The sequence below is a fragment of the Chanodichthys erythropterus genome, chromosome 15 (assembly GCF_024489055.1).
Source record: "Chanodichthys erythropterus isolate Z2021 chromosome 15, ASM2448905v1, whole genome shotgun sequence".
Classification (NCBI taxonomy): domain Eukaryota; kingdom Metazoa; phylum Chordata; class Actinopteri; order Cypriniformes; family Xenocyprididae; genus Chanodichthys; species Chanodichthys erythropterus.
Genome location: NC_090235.1, coordinates 7,078,365 through 7,103,671, shown reverse-complemented (window position 1 = coordinate 7,103,671; position 25,307 = coordinate 7,078,365). Strand labels below are relative to the sequence as shown.

Sequence of the window (25,307 nt, the reverse complement as noted above, 5' to 3'; positions counted from 1 at the left end):
TTAATGTTTAATGCTTCTATCTCTTGTTTCTGCTTGTTCTTCATCTGTGTTTTGATCCAGAGATTCTGTACTAGTTCAGAAAATGCATAACTACGGAAAATTCAATGGTGGGGAACAATTTAATAAAGTAAAAGTCATTTGATCCAGGTTCATTTTAAAGTTTTTACTTTATATATACACACCCATAGCTAACTTTCTCATTTTTGGGGAAGAAAACAATTTAGATCTCAATTATATGTTCAAAGGCCTCATATTAATATGAACAGAATTTTAATTGTTTTTTGCTTGTGTGCAATATAATTAGTCTTAACTTTCTCAGCATCACCGACTAACATCTCTCAGCAAATAACAGATGGATTCTACAAACTGAAAATTACATTACACACTTGACTTGTAAGTAATTAAGTGCGTAAATAATTAAAAATCATCATTAAAATACCGTTTATGCTGCTTTTAAAAAAATGTGTCCTTGAACATAAGTGTCAAGTCATCAAAACTTTATAATAGGAGGTTAAAGCCTATAAAAGAAAATAATTGCACATGTATTAGTGCTACAAAAACAAACTTATGATTCTATAACCCGATATACGTTGTTCTGCAGTCTGCCTCAAACTGATGGCAAACTGACACTGCATTCCAGTGCCAATCATAGCACTTTCAAAGCACTTTCCTTCTGCATTTGAACATTTTGACCCGGTGGCCATGATCCCAGATGGTGATCTTTGTGTCGGCACAGCATTCACTTATGGAAGATTGCAAAGTTCAAGTTTTTCAAAATGCACTAGCTTTCTTTTTGCTTTCACGTTTTCTCACCTGGCCGTATACAAAGGCAGGTTAAAATAAACAACCCGTGTTTTGACTCGAGTAGTCCACAGACTCTAGCGAGCTCCTGCGGAGACAGAAGCGAGAGACCTCCAGCTCAGAGCTCCAGGAGTCAAAGGCCAGCGAACAGCATGAGAGCTGCTCCATATATACTGATGGAATAAGGAATGGCTCAGTGCTCACAAACACACACACATTCACAAAGCAGCTGGACCTGCCAACCTACAGAAACATCAGTGCAGTCAAACACTCTAAAGACAGGCCTCAAATTGCATGTACCCCAGAGAGGATGAAATCTATCAAATATAGGGTTGCGGCCACATAAAATAATGCATAAACAACAGAGCTTGATTCGGTTATAGAAACGTATACTTTGAAATGCAAATGCAATCTCCCCTCATGCTACACCCCCTTCACCACATTGAAAACATCCAACTCGGTTTATGTTCCAAAAAGGCATTAAATCGATTTGACCTCCTATAAATCAGACGTTACATAAAACTGACTAAAAGGTATATGACACACTGACTGAAGATGCCAAATACTTGTACTGTAATGCGTCTGTATTAAAAAACCCTTAGGCTCTATGACTGTGACACATGATTGTGTCCAAACACAATTTATATCGCAAATTAAGTACGCCACATGGGTTGCTAACGCATCAATTAGCAAAAACTGTCTTCTTCTATGATCAGTTTTTTATTTCAAGTCAAGTACTGCTATCGCAGTGCAACAGTTTAAAGAAAATTTTGCTGAATGGCTTCAAGTTAGTTAAATTGACATGTTTATCTAGCTGATTTACCTGAATTGCATCACATAAATGTGGCTTAATGGCACAGATACTTGAAGGCAATTCCATATACGCCCCATTAAGCATTCTAATGATGTTTATATCTGTCACAATAATCCAAGAACGCATATTAGACCAGATACAATTTTTACACAAAGACAACAATGCAGAAAAACAGCCATAAAGCAGCATTTATGTTAACGTCCACTATAGCAGCCCTTGTGGCAAGGCTGAGAATGCAGTGCCACATTTTCAGATCACAGCGCACAAAAGTACTAAAAGTAGTTGAACTTGTGTGCAGTATTGGGCGTAACGCATATTACACAATCAGATTACTTTTTTCAAGTAACTAGTAAAGTAACATAAGTAACAGTTACTTTTTCAAACAAGTAACAGAAGTTGTTTTTCCCCATGTATTGACTGACTCCTCTCCTGTCTTTATGTTGAGAGATTTGTGAGTAAGTGCAGAGGTGTTATGTGTGCTGTGTACACATGATGGTTACTGACTAAATGTGAACATTTACTCATCTCACTTGCACAAAAATAGATTCAGTATTTCTTCAAAATGAATAAAAACAGTGAAATGCAATCTCGTATATTACGCAAACCTGCAATATTTAAATATGTTAAACAACACAAACATACTTTATGTATTTAATCTCACTTTATTAACCAATTTCTTTGCTGCTGACCTTCGACGATCCGATTCAACCATACTAACAAGCAAAAATTTTTGTTGTTATTAAAAAACAAACAGCCCAGATGAAAAAAGCAAAACAAAAATGTATTACTTAGTTACTTTCCATAAAAAGTAATGCAATTAGTTACTTTTTTAGGGAGTAATGCAATATTGTAATGCATTACTTTTAAAGGTAACTTTCCCCAACATTGCTGGTGTAGTATGTTTCAGGGCATAGTATATACAACAACAGTGCAATGCAAATAATAAGCCTAACCCTACAAATAATTTATATTTCAAATAAATGAAATGAAACAAAAGAAATGTTTCTTGAGCAGCAAATCAGCATATTAGAATGATTTAAGGATCATGCGACTCTGAAGACTGGAGTATTGATGCTTAAAATTAAGCTTGCATGCTTAATGTGCTACTTACATGCTTAATGCTACTGTGTAACTTCACAGGAATAAATTACATATTAAAATACACTTAAAAAAAGAAAAGCTTCTTTACTGGCATCTATGATTCTATTAAAACCCTTTAACATCCATTGAACCTTTCCACTGAACAAAAAGTTTCTACTTTATAGTGGAAAAATGTTCTTTAGATGATTAAAATAGTTCTTTTAACAACTGTTGACTGGAAAGTTCTTTGGGGAGCCAAAAATGGTTTTTCTATGGGGAAAAAAAGGTTCCTTTTGATACCTTTATTTTTAAGAGTGTATATTAAGATAGAAAATATTGTAAGCATAAGAGACTTTTTTCAAAAACATTTAAAAAATCTTACTGACCCCAAACTTCTGAACAGCTTTGGTAGTGTATGTAAATGTTTTCGTATGATTGTGTAACACAATTTATGTCTCTTGACAGTTTCTATATACATACATTTTAAAGACTTACATGAAAATTTTAGTATAATATTATAAGACAATTTTAAGTAACATCTTCTGTCATAGAAGCCAATTTCATTTTAGATTTTTTTTTTTTTCAAACATTAACTTCCATCTAAAGCTTCCAGTTTCATTTTGCTGCTGTATCGTTATTTGTATTGGCCAAATAATCTTTGACTAAGCATTTGTTCTAGGTATTTACATTTAAGTTCCAATTAACATGCCATTCGTACAAGGAAAGAGGTATGCAAGCACATATCACAGTGTGCTCAGTGCATGTCCGTATCCAGGGCTCTAATGTCAGGAAGTGTGTGTTTTCATTATACAAGGAGCTGCATGTGACTCACTGTAGCAGAATTCCCCCTGAAGGTACACAATGGCCTGTCAGACCAGCTCGGCGGTATAAGAAACAGAAACACAAAGCATTTATTCACTCACCTCGCTCCCTTTACCTCTCTCTCGCGCTCGGCTCCACTCCTCTTTTGTTTTCTTCTATCTTTGGCTCATAACTCTATTTCCCTCTCTCCCTCTTCCTCCGTACACATCAACAAATGAGCCATCGGGTGGAATGTAGTTGTACGATGTTTTAGTCATTCGTTTTTCATAGGGTCAATGAAAGAACGCCATGGGTTCAAAAAGAAGGAAAAAATGAGAACAATAAAGTAAAGAACCAACATGGATCAAATATCTGTCTCATTTGCATGCATACCCAGCATGCTTTACACCCCCTCCCTTTGTGTTCAAGTGTTTCTGCTCATATTCCTGTACTGATCTACTATTTGCACTGGTTTTAATACCTCTGAAACAGTCGGGGTGTCTGCGCACTGCTGATACGCTTTACTTAAGGATGACAAACGAACCAAAGTAGGGACGCAACAGGCTCTTCAATAAAACACAAACACATTTAAGGGGCAGAAGCAATTTACCAAAAGCACATACGATTGCTTTATGTACTCAATGCAAAGCACATCGGTGCTTATGTTAAATAACGTGTGATATTCACCTCAGAGTCATTAATATATTCATATATATGCACCGCAGGGATGGCTCTGAATGCATAAATGTTTAATTTTAGATATCTATTTAGATGTAACTAAAGGATTAGCTCCACCAGTAATTAAAATTCTGTCTTTCTGTCACTATTTACTCACCCTCAAGCCATTCCGTACAACTTTCTTCCCTCAGTGGAGGATTTGATCAATTGTAACTGCACCAAAAAAAGCAACCAATATGTTTAGGACTGAATGTAGGACTGAAGTTTTTAAACTTCAAAAAGAATCATCATATAACTGTTCATATGACTCGTGCATTATATTTTCAAGTCTTCTGAAGCCATATAATAGCTTTAAAATAGTGAGAAATGGACTGTTCATGAATGTCCAGTTTGTAACAAATTGTTCTTTTGACCAGAGCTGGCGCCAGTGAAGCACTGAAGAGGGGGCGTCTGAAGTAACGAAAGGAGGCGATGACGTAACTCAAAGTATCACCAGCTAGAAAAACATATGTGGCCCATTCACGTATTTTTCGGACCGTAAACAAACTTGTCGCTACTACAGCTATTAGACTAAAAGCTACTGTGCAAATACAAATGGCAGAGCATTGAATAATATCCTACAGAAAACAAAGTAAAATTGCCTAGACCAAAATGTTTGACTCATTGAGATCCATGAAACAGGAGGTTTGTGTGTCAAACGTGTGAATCAAAATGTGACTTTGGTAACCAAACATTTGATGGGCCCATTAATGCTAGAAAGCCTATGCACTTGGCAAACAGTGTATTCTGTTTAATCCATTTTCTTGACTGAGGGCGCAGGATATTCAGGGTTTAGCACCAACCCTGTTTTTGACTCTGATCTTTTCACTGAATCAATTGATTCAATTCAGAATCAATTCAGCCAATTCAATGGCTGTGAATGATTCATTCATGAATCAGACTAATCCACTTCAAGTTTGCTGATTCAATCCAGTCACAGAGTTTAATGGCTGTCTGCAGGGGAAGATTGTCAGTGACTAATCAAAATACATTTTGATGTGTCCCCCTAACAATGTTATCGCATGACTTCAGAACACTTGGGATATCGACCTTATTTTTCATCATGGAAGTAAGCAATTTCCTGAGAATGTGCAAGTCTTCTGATTCATATTGCCGTTATAGTTAAACGACTAAAATGTAAAGGGATAGTTCACTCAAAAATTAAAATGTTGTCATCATTTACTCACCCTCAAGTTAAAAAAAAAAAAAAAAAAAAAAAAAAAAAGAGAAAAAAATACTATGGTAGTAAAAGGGGGGCGAGATCTGATAAAGCTATTTATACTAAAAACCAGTGAGTTTATGATTAATATAAAAAAAAAAAAAAATAATATGAAAACGAATACCACTTTACCAAATACCAACATTAAACAGCATTACGGACAATTTTGTACAGCTAAAATAACTGGAAGCAGCTGACCCCAGAAGCCTAGCACATTAACATGAAAAATTGAAAAGGTGGATAGTGTATGAGTAGTACTGGCTATTATATACACAATGCTTTTATGGTGCTTTTGCATCCTTACTGAAGTTTAAAAGTTTCCATTGAAGTGACCAGTACAGCCTTCAACATTTCTCTTTGTCTGTTCCCCAGAAGAAAGTCAAGTATTTATTTTAACATTTGAAAACTCCACACAAATCTAATGGAGGTTTGAGCCAACAAAATTATTAGATGGTCTTTTTCACTATTTCACACCATATTTCCTTGAAAAAACGTTTTTCATTGGTAACAGAAAAAAAAATAACTGACAAGGCCATAATACATATTCAAGAACTTATCTATTCAGACTGTTTTTAAATACTAATTTTATTATCAACATTTTTATCTACTCAGCCTCAAATTTTCCTCTCACGGATGTTGTTCTCTGTCTAAATGAGTCACGTGATGCACAACAAGTCAGGCGCTTTACTAAAGAATGACAAACTTAACCACATTTAAGGAGAAAAAGGCATTTACCAAACCACATATGCTTGCTGAAAACATATATATATATATATATATATATATATATATATATATATACATACACACACACACAGTGATATTATTTATTAAAAAAGAAAAACTGAAATATCACATGGACCCAAGTATTCAGACCCTTTGCTGTGACACTGATATATTTAACTCAGGTGCTGTCCATTTCTTCTGATCATCCTTGAGATGGTTCTACACCTTCATTTGAGTCCAGTTGTGTTTGATTATACTGATTGGACTTGATTAGGAAAGCCACACACCTGTCTATATAAGACCTTACAGCTCACAGTGCATGTCAGAGCAAATGAGAATCATGAGGTCAAAGGAACTGCCTGAAGAGCTCAGAGACAGAATTGTGGCAAGGCACAGATCTGGCCAAGGTTACAAAAAAAATTCTGCTGCACTTAAGGTTCCTAAGAGCACAGTGGCCTCCATAATCCTTAAATGGAAGACATTTGGGATGACAAGAACCCTTCCTAGAGCTGGCTGTCCGGCCAAACTGAGCTATCGGGGGAGAAGAGCCTTGGTGAGAGAGGTAAAGAAGAACCCATAGATCAATGTGGCTGAGATCCAGAAATGCAGTCGGGAGATGGGAGAAAGTTGTAGAAAGTCAACCATCACTGCAGCCCTCCACCAGTCGGGGCTTTATGGCAGAGTGGCCCGATGGAAGCCTCTCCTCAGTGCAAGACACATGAAAGCCCGCATGGAGTTTGTCAAGATGGTGAGAAATAAGATTCTCTGGTCTGATGAGACCAAGATAGAACTTTTTGGCCTTAATTCTAAGCGGTATGTGTGGAGAAAACCAGGCACTGCTCATCACCTGTCCAATACAGTCCCAACAGTGAAGCATGGTGGTGGCAGCATCATGCTGTGAGGGTGTTTTTCAGCTGCAGGGACAGGACGACTGGTTGCAATTGAGGGAAAGATGATTGCGGCCAAGTACAGGGATATCCTGGACGAAAACCTTCTCCAGAGTGCTCAGGACCTCAGACTGGGCCGAAGGTTTACCTTACAACAAGACAATGACCCTAAGCACACAGCTAAAATAATGAAGGAGTGGCTTCACAACAACTCCGTGATTGTTCTTGAATGGCCCAGCCAGAGCCCTGACTTAAACCCGATTGAGCATCTCTGGAGAGACCTAAAAATGGCTGTCCACCAACGTTTACCATCCAACCTGACAGAACTGGAGAGGATCTGCAAGGAGGAATGGCAGAGCATCCCCAAATCCAGGTGTGAAAAACTTGTTGCATCTTTCCCAAAAAGACTCATGGCTATATTAGAAAGGGTGCTTCTACTAAATACTGAGCAAAGGGTCTGAATACTTAGGACCATGTGATATTTCAGTTTTTCTTTTTGAATAAATCTGCAAAAATGTCAACAATTCTGTGTTTTTTTTTTTTTTGTCAATATGGGGTGCTGTGTGTACATTAATGAGGAAAAAAATGAACTTAAATAATTTTAGCAAATGGCTGCAATATAACAAAGAGTGAAAAATGTAAGGGGGTCTGAATACTTTCCGTACTCACTGTGTGTATATTTAATATTTAATTTAATTTATATATATATATATATATATATATATATATATATATATATATTTTACACACACATCAGGCTGCTGTGTATTGATCCTCACATTATCAACAGCTTTATCTACATCTACATTTCAGCTTTATCTACATTTCTCTCAGTCAGCCTCAACTCTTCTACCAGATGTCCTTCTCAGTATTGAAACAAGGGACGTGATGCCATGCACGCGAGACAGGGACGTGCAGACTTCTGAGGGTTGAGCGGTTTCCCCAAGGTCAATTGTGAACAGTATTTCTAGAACTCGTTAGCCCTTGAGCCCGTTCCACGCGGGTTTGTGTGAAAGCCTCAAAGACGCAAACAGAGGCGTTGGACCACGGAGAGCAACTGGAAAATAATTAGCACAGTGAGTGCGCGACACCAGGGCACACAGCGCACGCTTTTAGAATCTCACAGGAATGTGTTTCTTCCCGCCGCCTGAGTGACCGTTATGAGTTTGAAACTCGGATGAAGTCTCTCAGTTATTAAAAAGACTCTGGTAAATAAGACATTCCTTAAAGAGGCACACTGTAATTTTCTTCTCATTAAAAAGTTTTACACAAAGTAGTTTTGAAAAACATGATTAATGACCTATACAACTAGTTCTACCCCAATAACTCCCCAGAAACTGGCCTTTCTTTGCTTGTGGAATAAATAAATCATGGATCACTGCAAACAGATTCTCTAGAACGTAAATTACTGTTCAAAAACTCAGGGTCGGTAAGATTTTTTATTTTTTTATCTTGTATTTAAATGATTTTATGCTCACCAAGCTGACTTTATAAAAATACAGTGAAAACAGTAATATTGCAAAATATTATTGCATTTTAAAATACCCGTTTTCTACTGTAATATATTTTAAAAAGTCATTTATTTCTGTGAAGGCAAAGCTAAATTTTTTGCATCTTTACTCCAATCTTTAGTGTCACATGATCCTTCAGAAATCATTCTAATACGCTGATTTGGTGCTCAATAAACATTTCTCATTATTATCATCAATGCTGAAAACAGTTCAGCTGCTTAATCAAAACTGTTTTTCTGGATTCTTTGATGGATAGAAAGTTCAAAAGAACAGAATTTAAATATTATGAAATGAATATTATGTCATTAATTACTCACCCTCATGTCATTCCACACCCCTAAGACCTTCGGAACACAAATTAAGATATTTTTCATAAAATCAGATTGGCTCAGTGAGGCCTGCATTGCCAGCAAGATATTTAACACTTTCAATGCCCAAGCTACTGAAGACATATTTAAAACGCTTCATGTGACTACAGTGGTTCAACCTTCATGTTATGAAGTGACAAGAATATGTTTGTGTGCCAAAATAATGACTTTATTCAACAATATCTAGTGATGAGCGATCTCAAAACACTGCTTCATGAAGCTTTACGAATCTTTTCTTTCGAATCAGTGGTGTATCAAACTGCCAGTCACGCCCCCCAGTGGTGAACCATTGAAATTTTGAAACACTTATGACGTAACGAAGCCTTGTTTACTGAAATCACGTGACTTTGGCAGTTCGATACATGCTCTGAAACACTGATTCAAAACAAAAGATTTGTAAAGCTTCCTGAAGCAGTGTTTTGAAGTCACCCATCACTAGATATTGTTGAATAAAGTCGCTATTTTGTTTTTTTTGGTGTACAAAAAGTATTCTCGTCACTTCATAACATTAAGGTTGAACCACTGTAGTCACATGAACTGTTTTAAATATGTCTTTAGTAGCTTTATGAGCATTGAAAGTGTTAATTGTTTTGCTGGCAATGCATGCCTCACTGAGACATCGGATTTTAAAAAATATCTTAATTTGTGTTCTGAAGATGAACGAAGGTCTTACGGGTGTCGAACGACAGGAGGGTGAGTAATTAATGACAGAATTTTCATTTTTGGGTGAACTAACCCTTTAACGAATCTTTGTAAATGTCTTTACTGTCAATTTTGACAAGTTTAATGTATTGTTGAATAAAAGTATTCTTTTTTTTTCTTTTTTTCTTTTTTTAAATAGCGTGATGCAACATTCACACTGCAGGTGACATTGAAAGTCTAAACCTGCCATATCGACAAACTGTACCTTAAATAATTAACCTTAACATTTCTATTGTAATATTTCAATCATATTTGCGACAGAATGTATGACAAACAAGAACCTAAAACTAGTATCAAAAGTCTGTCTGCGTGGCTCTAAACTGCACTCAGTCTCACGCACTTGAAGTTTTTACAGTTCACATTAGAGCACATTTAAAATAATTATACGCAATTAAATAGCATATTAAAAATGCATTTACTTTTACACTGTATAAAATAAACAAGTGCACAAAAGCTAAAGGCCAAATGAGGATTTACTTTCATAAACGGTACTCTTGCATAAATAAAGAGCCACCAATGAGCTGTAAATGCAGTTTCACTGTCTAATTAAAAATGATGTAACCTGACTGATTTAAAAGATTCCTACCAATGTTTCAACCAAACCTATGACCTTTAAATGAATAAGTACATTTCTTTAGAAAGGAAATGTAAAATAATAATTGGAACTATACTGTCTCCTATAAGTACTGCATGTGACGCAAGTTATTTTCCAGTAGTTCTAAGGTGAATTATAATCTTTAATCTCCGAATGGCCCGGAGGTGGAAAAGGTCACTGTGGAAGCAGAGGGGACGAGGGCATGAGGTGAAGAAAAGGGATGCGCTTGAGTTTGAAGGCAGGCCGTGATGGGAAAGCAGTGAGTAGAGCTTGTTATAATCCAGGTGCGAAAACATACGCGTACCCACTCGTGAACCGAACGACCTCGGCGTTCCCTGCAGGCACGACGATGGTATCCATGCCATAATAAAGAAGACCTTAAATGCGTGTGCCGATCATCTCGCACACACACCTCCAGCTCACTGAATCCATTAGCTTTGCTGATTGTGTGATTGGAGCAAAATGGCCACAGAGAGCAATTATGTAAAGGTGGCCCGTCTCACCTCTCTTTATATGTTTCCGTTCCACGTTTCGCCCCCTCTGGTACTTTTCTTTTTTATTCGCTTTATTTCGACCATCCTTTACAGCTCTGAAGTTCTCACTCTGTTGAATGTGAATTCGTGAAACAAATTCCATCTAACAGAGCTTTATGCCTTCGCCAACTCACCCTCCCTCGGCTGTCTCTCACTACCTAGTAATCTTCTATCCTTTATAAACCCACTGTGTTTCTGTGTCTTTCACTCACACACCCCCTGTCAAACGTACGCCAGGGGACACACCCTCATCCAGACATAAAACACTAGCTCGGAGTGAGCACACACAGCCTAAAGCTGTTCGCCTCACCCTGTGTTCCCTCTCAGACATCAAGCAGATCTTTTCTCCTTCTTGATCACATCTCCTGCATCTTTATTTTCCCTCCTCCCGTCACTTTTTCAAGGTCACCTTGTGTTTTCCTCTCAGCCATCCCTCCATATTTCTCTCTCTTTCATCTCTATAGTTCCTCTATTCATGCCCGTCTACCTGCATCTCCTTCCTGCATCTCAATTTTTTGATTCTTTTCACTTTCACTTCACTTTCATTTCACTTTATGGTTCATTCTTTTATCTTTTGTTAGCTTTTCTCCTTTCATCCTCACCCTGCTAAGATAGCTCTTTTCTCTAGAACAGGAAGTGTGCCATTAGGTTTCCTAGCGGCTAAGTGGCACAGGGTTTCCTGGCCACTCTCATCTCCTTTCGCTTGAAGCTCAGCTCATCTAGTTTTTCTATGCTTCAGTTTGGTTCCAAAGCCTAGTTAGCAGCCTAGCCGTCTACTGCCTACTTAGGAAACCACATTTGTAAGTGACTACCTTCATAACATATCAACAAATGAAAGTGGTTGTGTGGTTGGAGCTATCCAAAAATACTTTATAAGTTGTAATAAGTTCTACAAAGACGAGAGCACTTTTTACAAGTCAGAATCTCATTTAGGGTAATTCCAACATGGTGTGAACGACCTTAACAGTGGATTTCCTGGTGAAAAACTACATTACCCATGATTCTGTAAGAATCTCCTCCAATCAGATAATGGAAACAAGTCAGTCTATATGTATCAACCGGGTGTGTCTCATACATCCTGAAAAGTGAAGCTGCGGGCTCTTTGATCGCCCCCTGGTGGCTGGATGCAGTACAGGTCATAAACCCCGCCCGCTCAGTGCAGTCGAATGAGACTTCAGTGAAAACTTAAAAATAAATTCTGCTCCAAATAAAACTTTCTGAAAGATGGTTTTGGTCATTTAAGGTAGTTGTTATCACGCTGATATATATTCAATTGTTTCTTTTTGTGATAATTTAGATTTTAGCTAGCAATTTGATGCTATAAAAACGGGGCATGTCGTCATGACTCGCAGTTGACTGACAGCTTGTCTGAGGACTGTCGGAGCTTCAAGGGGAGATTGAAGATGTATAACTAACTATTAATTTTCGATTTCTTTGTTATTTAACACCAACAAATTGAGTTGTTCAGCAGTAAACTGTACTAACTGACCTACAGGATCTGACGGATCACTGAACTTTTGTCTGTAACATTAAATGTGGGCTTCATAAGCTAATTAATAAATGTTATTAGTTAAGATAACACACCTAATGTTAACCATGTCGGGAAAAAGCAGGTGATCGTTATCTGGCAGTTACTTATTTTTATGGGTATAAAATAATAATTAGCGGGACAAAACTAATGATAGCTTACTCTAATTACAGCAATCGATCTCCTGTAACGTTAGTTTAACTTGATTTAAAATGGCGGGACCATTTCTGACGATTTAAAGTTGTTTCTAGTGGCATATTATATTGAGTTTATCAACTGAATTTGCTGTTTCAAAAATATTATTGCTCTAGAAACAGAATAGCCTATTATTTTATAGGTAGAATTTTAAATTGTGTATAATTTTTATAGTCTGTTTAAAATACATGAATGATGACGCAGTCGTCTGGGCGGAAGTTTGATATTGCGACTCCGCATCTGGGCTCCACTGACGATTCCTTCTGCGCGTGCCCAGGCTCCAAGCTTTTTTTTTTTTGACGTATCGCGTAACGTGTCAGCGCCCATTCGTCGGCCCATTTTGGCTTCAGTTCATTACAATGGAAGGAAGCGGCATCGCGTCGTCCATCTTTTTTTTTTTTTTTTACATCTTTAAAACAATAGATTTTGTAATTCAAGTCTGTCATTTGCAATGCATCATGGGATTGTAGTTCTTTCCCTCAATAAAACCAGTAATGTCACAAAGTCTTAGACAAAAGTATGATTTCATAATGTTGTGATTCACCTCATCGCTGGTTGGTTTTATTCATGGCTCAAAAATCTATATGAAAAAAAAATAAAAATAAAAAATACTTCCAGAACCAATGCCACTGAAAAAAGTGTTTGACAAGCATTTTTGCTAAACTAACACTGTAATACTCTAATAAGCAAAAAAACTGTAAACAATTCATAGCACACAAATATAGCTTAAAATAGTCAAATGTTTTCCTAGACACATTTTGGTAATGAATTAAATATAATAATAATAATTAATAATAATAATACTGTTCATTCCAGTGCATAATAGGATTGCCTTATCTGTGAAGGATATGCAAATTCAAAAAAATATCTTAAACCAGCTTAAGCTGGATTGCTGATATTAACTGGTTTAAGGTCTCCTAGCCAGACCAAGCTTGTGGTTAGCCATTTTCCCAGCTAAAAAGCACCCAAAACCCCTTCAAAACCCTCCAACAAACCAGCCTGAGCAGGTTGGGAGACCAACAACCCACCTTAAGGCCTTTTCACACTGAACGCAATACTGTAAAGTGAAGCGATGGTTTCACACCGAACGCAAAACGATCGATTGTCTGCACGATAGGAGGTGCAGACAGATAATGCAATTTTCTTTACATATGCATCTTGTTGGTTTTTACTATTTATATTTTATGATGTATTTGGTCAAAAGAATTCTCTAGGTGGCACAGACAGTGAATGCAATTTTCCTTATGTATGCATCTTGTAGGTTCTTCCTATCTATAATGCTTACAAGAATTATTTTGACCAAATACATTATAAAATATAATCGCAGCTGGGTAACAGGTGCATTAGAGCTACAATTAACATCTAGCCAGCAGCTATACATCACAATCTATGAGATTATTACTGTTTCTGCTCAAAACCCACTTTAAACCATCACCTTGCAATAACTTCCGATTGTGATCTAAAGTGGATTTCAACTATACCTAGGCCAGACATGCATTATTGTAGCATTATTGTAACATGTAGCATTTTATAATGGAGTAAACACTACATCGTAATCATGTCTATTCTGTAGAAATGTTTCTCTCAGATGTTTATGTGTGGAACTCAAAGCAAGGAAGTGTACAGGACGTCACCAACTGGAAGGGCGGCAGCTATGGTCATGTAATATGACTGACAGATTTAAAAGCAAATGAGCGCTTTCTGACCAGAAAAAAACTGACACACAACAATGCTGTTTTCAGCTCATCAGATCACATAATTTAGTGCAAAATGAGCAGAAATGCTATTCTGTATAAAGAAATATGAATTAAAAATGAGAATAAATCATCAATATTTCTCCAAATGTGCACACTTTTCAAATGGATGCTGATAAGTGAAGCCATATGAACTCAAATAAATGGAAGTAGAAGCGATTGAATGTGTGTGTGTGTCCGTTAGACACCATTGATAACAAGAACTCAACATCAATTCTCTTCACTCTTCCGGAATACTTTTCTTTGGTGTTTAAACTGGTTTTCCACCTATCTCGCCCTTTTGTGCAACAGTAGCGGCTCCGGGCATGTGATCTAAAGCTCAAATCTAATAGGATGGCCCATTTCATTGTGGGGCGACGGAGAAAAAAAAAAAAAAAAAAATCAAAACACTGGTAAAAAAAAAAAAAAATCCTGAGTCGTGCCATGATTGATCACACATGGTGTGAAAAGCTCCATAGGGATCTATTGTTTCAATAAGAGCATCATTGTATGGTACATTTATGTTGCTAAATCACGCTCAATGTGAAAGACCCTTTAGGCTGGTTTAAGATGTGTATTTCTGCTAGGACATGCAATACTTAAGTTTTGGCCAAAAGATGTTATCCTAGAAGGGAATGATATAGGCTTTGTGTCTATGCTGCCTAAGAATGCTACGTTCATCAGGTTTTCTTGTTTTTACACTACATTATCAACATGCAAGCATATGTATACAGTACTTAAAGTAAAATATTTATTTCAGGCATATGTGTTTGTGTTTACGCCGACTGTTTTTCCCGCAGTGCATTTATTTAGGTGAATAAGCTAAAGTATGAGTTTTGTTATGAAACTGAAAGGTTATGGGTATGTCTATTGGAAGTGTCTGGGGTGCACTCGATTATGGCTGTTTTTGTGTGTGTATGTGCGAGATAGGCATGCATTTCGCCATCCTCCCCGAGGACCATGAAACAGCAGCAACAGCAGTCACAGTCCCATCTTTTTTCCCCAGGAGATGGTGTTCATATGTGTGTGTGTGTCTGTCTGCGTTTGTGTGTCTGTCTGTGTTTGTGCACATGTGCGGCAGGGGCCCATTTCTTCATCCCCAAGTGAGAGTGCCTGAAATGGAGACAAAAAGCCCTCCTGTCTTTATTACTACATGATAAATGCCCCTCTCGTATAGAGACCTATACGTACTCATGCTGCACACACAAACACTCCGTCACGCACACATAAACAAACACTAGATGCAGTCTTTACACTCACGCCACATGAATTATTTCCCATAACCTCATGCACCTATTCTTTTTTCATTGAGTGTGCATGCATTCGTTCACGTATTTTACACATTCTCACGGCTGTTTTCCACACAAAAAGCAGGGGCTGGCTGCACAACCCTATTCTACATGTAAGCCATGTTTTATTGATATGGCTGTTTGAAAGAGGGGGAGACAGGCACTCCTCTCTTATTAAATTATTGACAGGCAACATTTATGCTGCCAGCACCTGACCCGAGGAGGAGGAGGAAGAGGAGGAGGAGAAACTGATGAGCCGGGAGGGAGAAAGGAGGAAAGATTGTACAACAGACTTAGAGAAGACAATGACGCCTGTTTTAAGGATCATTAATATTCTTCAAGCAATTAATTTTTTTTTTTATTCAGAGGATCCAAAATGACCATTTGCCAAATGCCGACTGAGAGTGAAAATTGGCTTTGCGAAATTAAATGTTGTTTCCAGTTGGCTGGTAACTTTATCAGGAACTGCAAGATGCTACATGGTTTAAGTCAAATTGTTAAAAATTATAATATGACTGCCTCTGATGTATGAGATATGCACAATTAAATCTACAAAATAAATCCACTAAAAATATGCACTTATAACTATAAGAAAATACATTTGCAATAATTCAATAAGTAAATAATAAAATAAGTAATAAGTGAATTGGTAGTAGGGCTGCACAATTATGACAAAAATCATAATTGTCGATTATTCCCTTGAAATTGTAATTGCGATTATTAATTACGATTATCACAATTACATTGAATGATGTTTTGAATAGCTTTATACCACTGTTTGAAGCAAATGCATGCAATATATAAATGTAAAAATAAACAAGCTGAAAACACACTTCTTGCTTTTATTTTTATTGCTTTTCTATAGCATTAAGCCGTGAATGTCAACTATTCATTGGTTTGGTTACTTCTTTAAATAAAAAAAGTAAACATATGCATGTAATAATAATAGGGCCTTTCGCACTAGGAACTTCGTTATAAGGTGGTTCCCCAAGGACTAAATGTTCCCCTAGGGCCATTTTCCTTGTTGCATTTGCACCGACAATAGGAACTCTGAAGTGACGTAAACTGCACTTGTTGTAAAGACGTTTATTTTTAAGGCGCTGAGAACAGCTCAGTCAGAGCCTGAGCACACAGTGCTCACATTCTCCGTCTTCATTAGTTTACGATCTGTTTAACAGTCCTGTCTAATATGTTATTAGATAGAACTGTTATACACAGTATATGAAAAAAATATTAGCTTTTGCCATGTGGTTGATATCCAAAGTCGCTAGCTGAGCAGAAATACATGTTTCGCTTGGTCCAGTCAAAGTCATGCTGGATTTTCTCCTTAGCATAAGGTTGAGGTGTCCATCTATCACATCACCGTTTTCCATGTTTGTAGAGTTTGTTTGTGGAGTAAATATGTAGGCTGTGTACACTGCTTTTTAAAAATGGTGGGTGCTAGTGCCAATCAGCATACACTTGTCAGTGGTAGTTCCTTTTGTGCTGGGTTAAGTGTTGCCAAGTCCGAGGAAATTGGGCTACTTTTACACTGTTGCCGCATTGTTATTTTTCATGTCTGCGGGTTGAAGCAACCCCAAATAACATGATATTTAGACCCTGGAATGCAAATTTTACCAGCAGGACCACGCCAAAAATGCGGATTTTACACCCCAGAACGCAATTGGGCTAGTTTTGAGTAGCAGTTGCTCAGGTTTTGTTAACCCTGGCTGGGTTAGACCTTTTACACTCCGAAGTAGCCGTGATTCACCTCTCACAACGTAACATGCTCTAAACACACCTCTTAAGCACGTAGAATAATGTAAGAGGATATTTACTTTGTAATCGCGCCTTTGAATGATTACGAAATCGTGGCATTCGTAATCGCGATTAGAAATTAGATTAACTGTGCATCCCTAATTGGTAGGTAGAAAAACATTTAATTTTGGACCCTGCAAGGACATGTTCATGGAAGTCTTCCTGAAATTCTGCCATTAGGACATGGAAGTGCCAAGAAAGATTTGAAATGGGTGGCTGAGAAGAGCAAGAAGGAGATGGGAAAGATGCAAAGAAAGGTATGAATAAACCAAAAAGACAGATAAATAACATTTGGCAATGAAATGAGGATGTAGAATATGGGGAGGGGGGGTGGGAACAGACTGAAAAGAAAGAGAGAGAGGAGCAGCAGGAGATGGCAAGGGAGCTAAAGAACGAGGTAAAAGAGGTGGAACAGGGAGATCGGAACCGAGATAGAGAAATTGCAGAGCATGAGAGCAGAAGGGAAAGATAATAAAAGAATAAAGATGCAGGTGAAATGAGAAGTGAGTGAGAGAAAACTGATGCAGAGGTGAGGGAGAGAGCCAATCTGCAAAAGGTGAACAGGTGGAGGAGAGAAAACTGCAAATGAGAGAAAGAGAGAATGCCAGGGGAGAAGGGAAGAAAGAAGAAGAGTCGAGAATGAGAGCAGGTATTCATTCAAAAGGATTAGAGATGCACAATATCTCATTACCACACTGGATATAGTGATTTGTGAGAATCTACAAACCATGAAAGTGTGTTTGCATTATTGTTAAAAAAATAATTAAATTAATAAATAAATATATCCAAACACACTTGTAGGTGTGGAAAAACTTTTCATTTTGTTTCATTGCGGATGCTTCGCCAACTTGGCTTATTTCTTGTTTTGCCAACTTTCTATTTCTATTCCAACCATTTTCCTGGAAGAGAAAGACATTTTAAACATATTAAATGCAAATTTAGTCCCCTTTTAGGATAATACTAGCATATAGATGACTTTGACACCATCAGACATGGACAACAAGTCAGAAAAACTCAAAATTAGATTTCACGGGGTCTTTAACCCTTTAAGAGCACTATCCATAGAAACAGGACGCGCTGAAGAGCTCTTCTCCCTTAAGAGAGCATGTTAGATTGAGTGGCTGTAAGCACATAACGATAGCAGATCCCAAGCTGTAAGCGTTCATGCATAAAAATGAGCCAGTAAAGTAAATTACTTGAAAAAAAGTTTGAACAACCTCTACAAATGCTACTTTGTAATGCATAATAAACTAATTATGCATGATTTCTCCATCTTTCATACCGTATGAAGCCTAGCTTCCCTTGTAGCATATTAAATTACTGATTTATATAGTGTAGATTTTGAATATCATAAAAATACTAACTCATTGATATTGGCAAGAATATACACTCTTAAATATAAAGATTCCAAAAGGACGTTTTCACAGTGACGCCATTGAAGAACCATTTTCACTTCCCCAAAAAACCTTTCAGTGATTTTTTAACTCTTAACAGAACCACTTTGTTTTAATGTGAAATGTGAACCTTTTTTCATTATAAAGAAGCATTTTTGCAATGGAAAGATTCCATGGATGTTGAAGGTTCTTCCTGGAACCACTGATGCCAATAAAGAACCTTTATTTTTAAGAGTGTAGGTGCACTTCTAAAAAAGAAGGTTTGATTGTGGAGATAAGTGAAGGAAAAACAGCTCATCTACATGACAAAGAAGAAAATGAGAACAAAGACATGAGAGAAAGCAATATGAACAGTCTGCAGGTGGGCACACGTACGTGAACGCTGCACTTCCTTCCATTATTCCGCCAGCTGGATGCGGCATTGCCATGGGCCTCGAGGCGCTGGACAGGCAGGCTCATTTGAGTGCCATTAGAGGCAGTTTTCTATCCTCCGGTTGTACACTTACACTAACACTGAACACGGAGAATGAGAGTGAGAGCGGAGAGGAGGAGAGAGCACTTAAAGAAACGGAAAGAGACAGAGATTGTTACAGCATATTTACTTGCCGTCATCAATTCTCTCTCCTCATTAGCCCGACACAGGTCTGATCACTTTGTTAGAATTGATTCAGGACTAGTGAAGTTGTTTGCCCGACGCTCTGTCTAAAAGGAACGACAGTGTACAATTACCTTACAAGCATGTAAACAAGCCACACAAACGCAGCGAGGGAGAATGTGAGGCGTCGCGCTTTTGTGGGGCCCGACTGTGTCTAATGTGTGCATGTGCGCGAGTGCATGTTTGGACAAATGTATTCCCTCCACAGAGGGAGCGAGGCATTGATTTTCCCATATTACCACACGTCAGGGCCACAAAGAAAAGCCACCGCCACCATAATTACAGCTTGCCAACAGCAAATTCCCCAGACCAGTGTGTTTGCCTCCAAATCCCCTTCTGATTAGACTGCATTTCCCAGAATTCCAAAGTAGACTCAGACTACAGAAGGGATGGATGGATGGATGGATGGATGGATGGATGGATGGATGGATGGATGGATGGATGGATGGATGGATGGATGGATGGATGGATGGATGGATGGATGGATGGATGGAGAACGACAAACAATAGATTGATGGATGGATGGAGCCAACAGACAACAGATAGAAAAACAAATAGGCAGATTGATAGAACAATAGTCAGAATGGCAGAAACAATGGATGGATGGATGGATGGATGGATGGATGGATGGATGGATGGATGGATGGATGGATGGATGGATGGATGGATGGATGGATGGATGGATGGATGGATGGATGGATGGAGAACGACAAACAATAGATTGATGGATGGATGGAGCCAACAGACAACAGATAGAAAAACAAATAGGCAGATTGATAGAACAATAGTCAGAATGGCAGAAACAATGGATGGATGGATGGATGGATGGATGGATGGATGGATGGATGGATGGATGGACCGATGGATGGATGGATGGACCGAACAAACGGACGATAGATAGAAAGACCAATAGGCAGATTGATAGATGGATAGAACAATAGAACAACAAACGATGGATGGATGGATGGATGGATCGAAAGAATGAATAAAGGGACGATAGATAGAAAGACAAATAGGCAGTTTGATAGATGGACAGAACAATAGTCAGAACGACAGAAAAGATGGATTAGATTTTTATAACGCCTATCACCTTGAGTGAAATCCCCAGTGAACGATTCAGTGAGTTAAACCCGAGAACCGGATCCATTCAAATTCACTGAATGAATCATTCAGATTAGTTTTGTGAACTGGATCAAATTATTCCTTTAAAAAAGACAAAAGAAAAACCTTTTGTTCACAAGCCGGACTCACAAACGTCTGTTCCTCACAAATTTATCATATGACTTCAGATTATAAATCATATAAACCACTTTTATGATTCTTTTTACACATTTTAAAGCATGACAGCCCTAGTTCTCATTCACTTTCATTATATTAACAAAAGAGACAGGATATGCTTTAAAAAAAAAATTTTTTCCCCTCACAAGAAAAAAAGTCACAAGAGTGAGAACATGCTTTTTATGTTTGACTTTTCTTTTAAACAGGGAGAATGAAATCGGGGGAGGGGGAAGCAAAACTCATATGTTAAGGATTAGCAATGCTGTCTTCTGGGACTTTCTCCCACTGAATCAAAGGTTAATCGCATTACGGGAAAACTGCATAATAGAAAACCTCACCACAGCAAATACGAGAGGGTCACAGGCGTGGATGTAAACGTGACTGATTCGGGATGTTTAAAAAGACGTGGGCGTAATGGGGGCGAGTGAGTATGCATGCGTGCAGATTATTCAAGGCGCGCTGAAGCTCTCGGATGAAGTGCGATCATCTGCGCGTGACTCAAGTGGCTGCGCGTCGGCCGTGCGTTGGAATCAATTAACGGACACCTGTATGTGCTACAGTAAGACGCATTCCCATGAGTGGGTCAGAATCGTGAAGACTGCTCCATAATGGAGCCCCAGCGAGCCACTTCCACAAACTTAGATGCGAGCACACATTCCCCCCGAGAGCTGCTGTTGACATGTAACAGCGTTCATCACATTACCGAAAAGCCCTAAATCACATTATAGCTGGAGTGTAGCCTATGAGCTAACTGTTAGTGCTGATCTCTGGTAGGAGACAGCATGGCAAAAACCAACTCTGTGAGGCGATGGCAGCTGGCAGCTTCTCTCAGTGTTCATATTTATAGGAAATTCCCACTGTACGTTTATGAGCTTCCACTGTGGTAAAACGCCACGCTCCCCTCCTGGGTGATTAGCCCCCTAAATGAGAGCGGGTTGTTGCTAAGCACACTTCAGTGAGTATGCACCCGAGAATAATGGAGGTTAACAAGTGAGCAGAAGAAATGGGAGGGATTACAATAGACTTTAGTGTAAGTAATCAGGATGCTCTGACATTGAAGGCTTTTACAGAGTCACACTTTCCATTCAATAACCATGAAAGAGAAAGCATGTTTGTAATACTCAATCAAGGAACAGTGTAGCCAGACTTTTGACCTGAAGTCTGGTCCTCATTGCAGCTTATCATCTCACTTAGATAAGAAAATGAAGTATAAAAAAAAATGTATTTCAACCAAACAGATGCAATCCATTGAAGTAACAAGTGATAAAAGTTCTAGATAAAAATATAGCTGCAAGCAGCAAATGCGGGGCCTAGCACTTAAAGAAGCAAGCAAAAAATAACATCAGACCAACAGTGAAAATGAGTAAATAAAGACATTTGAAAAAGATTTTAAGCAAAAAGGTTAAAAACCCATAAATGTAATGAGTCGTAATGAGACATAATTGCTTATTATTTTTGTGGCACTGTGACCAAATTGATGTGGTGTGGTCAATATGAGGTGACAATGACACACACAAAGTTTGGTGTAAATATAATAAAGCCTTGCAAAGATAAAGCCTGTTTGATTTTGGCAGGATGCTAACTAATTTGTTGATGTGTTAAAAGGTAACGGTTTGGTATATCAATACGAAATCCATAACGTTTTGCCAAGCATGGTCTGAAGACAATCTGACTCGAATTTGGTGAAAATCGGACAAACTCTTCAAGAAGTTTAAAAAAAAAATGCTTCGAAAGAAAATCAAAATGGCGAACAGGACGTTCAGTCGACTATAGCAAAATTGGTATGTTTTGTCCCAAGGAATCTATTAAGACTAGATTTATTACAATAGGGGAAAAAAATAGAATTTATTTATGTTTTAATTATAACTTTTGACCACAAGGTGGCACTTTCTCAGTTCTTGGTCCTAAGCTCTGGAATTCTCTACCTTTGTCTATTAGACTATCCCCTACTCTATCTACATTTAAATCTTCTCTTAAAACATTTTTTTTTTTCTAAGGCAATTGCTTAATTTGATATAAATTTTTCGTTTTAAATATTGTTTTATATTACATGATGTTTCTGTCTTGATTTTATTAAAGGTGCCCTAGAACAAGTTTTTACAATATGTAATATAAGTCTAAGGTATCCCCTGAATGTGTGTGTGAAGTTTCAGCTCAAAATACCCCATAGATTTTTTTATAATTAATTTTTTAACTGCCTATTTTGGGGCATCATTAACTATGCACTGATTCAGGCTGTGGGCCCTTTAAATCGCGCGCTCCCTGCCCCCCAAGCTCTCGAGTATAATACAGTGCATTTACAAAGTTCACACAGCTAATATAACCCTCAAATGGATCTTTACAAGATGTTCGTCATGCATACTGCATGTATGCGTCGGATCAATGTGAGTATAGTATTTATTTGGATGTTTACATTTGATTCTGAATGAGTTTGATGGTGCTCCGTGGCTAACGGCTAATGCTACACTGTTGGAGAGATTTATAAAGAATGAAGATGCGTTTATGCATTATACAGACTGCAAGTGTTTAATAATGAAAATAGCGACGGCTCTTGTCTCCGTGAATACAGTAATAAACAATGGTAACTTTAACCACATTTAACAGTACATTAGCAACATGCTAACGAAACATTTAGAAAGACAATTTACAATATCACTAAAAATATCATGTAATCATGGATCATGTCAGTTATTATTGCTCCATCTGCCATTTTTCGCTATTGTTCTTGCTTGCTTACCTAGTCTGATGATTCAGCTGTGCACAGATCCAAACATTAATACTGGCTACCCTTGTGTAATGCCTTGAACATGGGCTGGCATATGCAAATATTGGGGGCGTACATATTAATGATCCCGAATGTTATGTAACGGTCTGTGTTATGTTGAGATTCGCCTGTTTTGCGGAAGTCTTTTAAACAAATGAGATTTATATAAGAAGGAGGAAACAATGGAGTTTGAGACTCGCTGTATGTCATTTCCATGTACTGAACTCCTGTTATTCAACTATGCCAAGGTAAATTCAGTTTTTGATTCTAGGGCACCTTTAATTTTGTTTTGGTTTCTTTTAGGGCTGGGCGATGTATCGAATGCTTTTGTCACGCGCATTTCTTCAGTAAAGCCGGTTCCCTGATTACCGCTAAATCGCCATCACCTGCTTTCAAATGAAGCGGCATTTAATAGACAGAGCCGTAGTTCACTGATAAGACACGCAATATCGTGTTCAATATCGACGGCGATACATATCGATATTGAACGCGATATTGCGTGTCTTATCAGTGAACTACGGCTCTGTCTATTAAATGCCGCTTCATTTGAAAGCAGGTGATGGCGATTTAGCGGTAATCAGGGAACCGGCTTTACTGAAGAAATGCGCGTGACAAAAGCATTCGATACATCGCCCAGCCCTAGTTTCTTTCGATATTTTATTATTAGTGTTTAAATTGTATTGTTTGAGGATGTTTTGTTTTGTAGGCTGTGCAGCACTTTGGTCAGCATTTATGTTGTTTTAAAGGGCTATATAAACAAACTTGACCTTGACCTTGACCATTTATATTTATGAGAACATAAAAAAAATTGATTGCATTTTTGCCACTATCAAAATTTTGGGCAATGACCAATTTTCTTACGGTGGCTAAATCACAATGTTGCTCAAACCATAGGACAAAATCTAGCATGTAGTTGTACTCGGCAAGGATTCGGGAATCTAAGGAGATTTCTCCTGTGAAAATCAAGTCAGCCAAATTCAGTTATAAGCATGTGAATATTTCATTTTACAACTAGGTGGCACTGGCTAAAAACTCCCATACAGAGTTTCGTAACGATACTAATATGGGAAAATTGGATAAAATTCACAACAATGACTCGACTAACCTGAATCTAACAAGACCACTTTTTGTTGCTTTTATGTGTGCTTTCTGTTTTAACCCTGAACCTACCCTTAACTAAACCTTAAAATCGCATTAACTAATATTATTGAAATGAACCTTAATGCAAAGTGTTACCAAAGCACTTGTTAAACCCGGTACCTTAACAATACTACAGGACATGCTATTTGAAGCAGACACATACATGAAACATGACTGTTCTAAAACCAGGAGAGAACTTTCGATTCTCTATTCCCTTTCTGAACTTTCTATTCTCACAAAAATTCAGTACGAGACAAGGTAGAGCAGCACCTGCGGACAAACAGATCACAGCATCCATGGCCTTCACAGAAGGCAAGTTTCCTTTGATTCATTTCAGAGGGAGAAGCTCACATTCAGCAAGGCTGCAGATTTCTATATCAAGCCTTTTAATCATAACACGGTATTTGGAATTGAACGAGGCAGAACAACCACCCTGCTAGAGCTTATCTGGGCTAAACGTCAGGTGTTTTCATTCGCTGGTGTTAGTATCCATGCATAGGCAAACCCACACACACACACACACACACACTGATGGCTTTGGGATTTGGAGCTCTAAATTAGGTTGCTTGTCGCATTTTCCCCATAGCGAGCTGTGCTCTGATTAAAAGTGCCCAATCTCTGGTTTGGTTGTCGAGCGTGGTATTGGTCTCTCTCTCTCTCTCGTGCGCTTAATTCCATGTCTACCGCCACACTGATCCTGGGATTTCAAGGATCTACAGCTCAATTTATGCATAAAAAAATATATATAATAAGAGCCATGGAAACCAATTATATAACATC

The 25,307-nt window shown here is 38.0% G+C and overlaps 1 protein-coding gene across 4 annotated transcripts in view; it reads right to left on the bottom strand.

The window, feature by feature from the left end:
- Positions 1–25,307, bottom strand: part of pvrl2l (PVR cell adhesion molecule related 2 like) — a 193,205-nt gene that overhangs the window by 120,083 nt on the left and 47,815 nt on the right. Inside the window, exon 1 of one of the 4 annotated variants that reach the window (XM_067411287.1) lies at positions 3,619–3,665. The exons of the other annotated variants lie outside the window; for them this stretch is intronic. The gene's annotated coding sequence lies outside the window, so the exon portion shown is untranslated. Of the gene's footprint in view, positions 1–3,618; positions 3,666–25,307 lie in introns of those variants that run through there. 4 annotated transcript variants of the gene reach the window in all.